Genomic DNA, 4,490 nt, shown 5'->3' on the forward strand with positions numbered 1-4,490 from the left:
TGACTTAGGGGTTACTATGGCACGGGGGAGGCAGGGATGCTTGAGATTTTGTATTCCATGTAGAATTACCCTGTTTTCTGGAGAACTCCAGATATTTCCAATAGCCATTTATGTAGGTGAAAAAAGCTGTTCATAATTTTCTAAGCATGGAATGTAATTCCATTTTACCTGTGAACATAAAGTAAATTTGTACCACTTAAACATATGCAGAGTTTTTTTTTTAAAGATTTTATTTATTTATTTGACAGACAGAGATCACAAGTAGGCAGAGAGGCAGGCAGAGAGAGAGGTGGAGGCAGGCTCCCTGCGGAGCAGAGAGCCTGATGCGGGACTCGATCCCAGGACCCTGGGATCATGACCTGAGCTGAAGGCAGAGGCTTAACCCACTGAGCCACCCAGGCGCCCCTGCAGAGTTTTCTAAGAAGGCAACTAAATGTAAATGTAAGGGAAATTATACCATGTTTTGTTGAAAACATTATCAGCATGACAGAACATTACTGAGAGTTATCTCCCAGTTTTGAAGAGCATAGCATGGCTCATAAGATGGCATAGCATTTGTAGCTGTTACACATTCAAGGTGAATTATGTATATAGGAGTACAATTATTCAGCCTTTATTACAAAGGGTCAGATATTAAAAAAAAGGTGTCGTAAATAAGTGCAAATATGTAATTGGTTCATTATATCTGCTGTTGTAATTGTGTTTTAGCACTATTTCACTTTATTATGAAATACTGACCATGATATTATGTTTTATCTGTCCACTTAGTCACACTAGCCAGGAAACTGGGAATAATCCTCAACTCCTCTCCCCTTCTCACTTCTTTTCATTCATTCATTTCTGTTGATGCCATCACTTAGTTGCCCCCTTCTCCCACTTAAACCTGTACTGCCTTAGTTCAGATTCACACTTTCTTTTTGAGACTGTTCCAAAGTCTGCTAATTAATCTCTCATCATGCAATCTTTTCCAACCTATTCTCCACACAGTGAAGTGATCTTTCTACCACACAAATGTGGGAGTGTTACCTCCTTGCTGAAAACTTTATTGGGTCCTAGTGAAGAGAGGATAAAACCTAGACTTTCCAGGATGGTACCATGAGTCAATCCCTGTTGATCTCCATCTGTTCCCAAACTGTTCTTCGCTGATCTGAGCAGAACCACCAATGCTGATATTTGAGCGTGCTACTTAGAGAAGCTTTCTTCTCCGTCATGACAGCCTGGCAAATTTCATCCATCCTTTAAGACCCAGCCCAGTTCTTATTCCAAAGCTCCCTGACATGATGGTTTCAAGTGGTCCTAATACTTGTCTTTATTATGATACTTAGTGATCTCTGTTAGAATAGTCTTTTTACTACCAGGCATGACTTAAGTCCATTCCATCACTTATCTGCCTATATGAGGAATGGTGGGGAGGGGAGAAGGACACCATGATCGCTGGAGGAGCTCACTGAGAGGATGTGACCACTGGTTGATCTGTTGGAAAGACACAGACAACCAGAGGCTCCTCACCCCTTCTCCTGCCCTTGGAATTTGTGTGACCCAGTATTCCCACACAAGGAGCTATTTCTTAGACATAGCCTTGAGAGAGTAAGGTGGTACTAAGGCCATCTGGATGGCATGTGTGACTGAACCCAGTTAAGACCTTTATGTAAACTTCTAAGATTCTCAAGGGCAGGCATGGAAATTTTCTCAATTTGCAATTGCTCAACATAAGCCTCATATCAAAATTCCCTTGCTTATTAAAACGGCCATCTACCAATCTGGAGTGGCCTGCCTCTTTCTTTTGTCTCTCCTTGTCCTCTCTGCACAGAGGCCAATTTCAAATTTCACCTAGGTTACAACCCAAGGTCCTGAGGTTGCAAACCAACAGTGACTCTTTGCCTTGAGGGGAGACTGTCTTTACCAGAAGCCGCTTCACCATGATGCGAAGGCCTAATGAAGAGGGCTCCAAGACCACTACCGGAAGGATGAAGACTTTGTCTTGATTCCCAGGATTCTTGCTCAACTGCCAAATCAATAAGTCTTCCCTGTTGCTTTTAGAGCAAAGTGTGGTAAGAGATTTTCTTGCCCAAACAACAGTGATGAATACCATTGACTGAGAGATTATTATGTATCAGGTCCTGAGAATATACCATTTATGACCCACAAAAGAACTTTATGTGGTAGGTATTTGTTCTTTTTCTCTCTTTTAAAATGTTCTCTTTACTAGAGGTGAGGAATCTGATGTTTTGAAAAGCTAAGTACCCTCGGGGCTCTTGGGTGGCTCAGTTGGTTAAGCATCCGACTCTTGATTTTGGCTCAAGTCATGATCTCAGGGTCATGGGATCGAGTCCTGTGTTGGGCTCCAGGCTCAGTGGGGAGTCTGCTTGAGGATTCCCTCCCTCTCCCTCTGTCCCTCCCCTGGCTTGCGCTCTCTCTCTCTCTAAAATAGAAATAAATAAATCTTTTTTTTTTTAAAGGAAAGCAAAGTACTCTTGATGACCAACTCATAGGTGGTAAAGTAGCTATTCTGTCTTAGGGTATAAGGCCCATTCACTTTTTATTTTCGAGGCTGCAGAGTAGAGAGTATAGGAGGAAAAAGACCTGGTCACTTTTAATGATATGTTAGTTATAGTGAAAGTGATAAGAATAAGAGTCAGACAAAACAGGAAATCCAGAATTATTAACTTTTATAATTTTTAAGAAAGATTTTATTAATTTATTTGACAAAGAAGAGAAAGAGAGCACAAGGTGAGGGTGCAGGAGAGAAGCAGACTCCCCACTGAGCAGGGAGCCTGACCTGGGCCTTGATTCTGGGACTCTGAGATCAGAACTTGAGCTAAAGGCAAACACTTAACCCACTGAGCCACACAGGCGCCCCTACAATTTTTAATATCAATCCATAGAAAGTACAGTAGTATTTCTGTTTCTGTTTTTAGAAAGGACACTAAGTAATGTATTGCTAATGTTGATATTTTAGCTTGTTGTAAGCATTTTATTTCTTTCTCATGCGTTATAAGAATTTTAAATTTCTCCACTACGTGTAGGAAACAAAATTTTTGTTTTTGAACTAAAAGTCATATTACTCTCCATTTTGTATAGATTTCAGAGCATTTTCACAAACATTTGCTAATTTGGTTCTTGTAATCACACCGTGAGAGAGAGAAGGGGCTTTGAGTATCTTATTTTGCACATGATGAGAAATAGGTGCAAGTCAGAGGGACACAGGGACTCCCTCAAGGTCACAAAGCTGATCTGAGATAGGGTCGAGACTCAGGCTTGCATTTTCTTTTTCAAAACCTTCCCTATGATGCTTAACCATCCACATATCTTTTTTTATTTACTGAAGAGAATATTTCATATAGCTATTTGTCTTAAAAGCTAACTTAAAAGCTGGAAACTGAGGGTGTGTACAAGTTATTTCTGAAATTCCACTTATAAAAAATGATTCCTAATATAAATTACAGTTGCATTACATGGTTACCATAGCTAAGAGCTATGAGTATTTCTTATGTTTAAATTTCTGAATAATTAAATGAACAGCAGCATTTACCATGTAAATTTCTTAAATTTAATTAAATGATACCCCTATATAAAGCACTATTGTGAAATGTGTGTGTAATGATTAAAAGGTTTAGTACATAGAGAGTAATTTTCCCTAGTGCTTAAAAGGTCACTAGAAAAAAAAAAGTGACAAATATGCTGTTTTAAGCTTTTTTTTTTTTTTTGCCACTTTAAAAATGTCACAGTGAGTGAAAGGAAAAAGCTGCCCGATAGCAGATGAATGGGTATTGACAGCTGCACCAGTGTTAAATGCTGCGTGGCAGAAAAAATCTAGTGAAGAAAAACAAACTGTATTCACGTTTCCATATTGCTTTTTATTAAATTTAAGGAAAGAGGCTTTAACTTTGATTTGTATCCGAATTTGATAGTGAAGGCAATTTGTTAGATAAATCCATGTACACACAGAGAAGATAGGTATATAAGACATTTTAATCGTGCACTAAATGTAAAATTATCCTGACAACACATGTGATATTTTATGGTGTCCATATGGTATTGCATATGCAGCTTATAATATACAACTGGTATCTGGATAACATATGATATAGATATAAAGCACACCCTACCAGCTTAGAATTCTACAGTTACACATGCACACACAGAGTCACAATGTTCATGGTTTCTCTGTGCTGAGTATACATTTAACTCCCGCACCCATGTATTTATATCGTGAAGGGTTTGGGTTACCTTCTGAGGGTGTATTAGATTTCTCTGGCTTGAATGACTTTTTCCCCAGAAGCCTGGAAAATTCATCCTGCTAGATAACCAGGTATTCTTCATTTGCAAATATTATTACCTTGTAGGATTAGAAGAAGGCTTAATTAGGAGAAAGGAAAAATAAACAATGCAGTAAGCAGAAGGTCCTGACAGGTCCTGTTTTTGGGGAAAGTCCTATAGGACACGCTGTCTATGGGCACTCAGAATGTTAAGGGGGGGAGGGTCTTTTA

The sequence above is a fragment of the Lutra lutra genome, chromosome 8 (assembly GCF_902655055.1).
Source record: "Lutra lutra chromosome 8, mLutLut1.2, whole genome shotgun sequence".
NCBI classification, from domain to species: domain Eukaryota; kingdom Metazoa; phylum Chordata; class Mammalia; order Carnivora; family Mustelidae; genus Lutra; species Lutra lutra.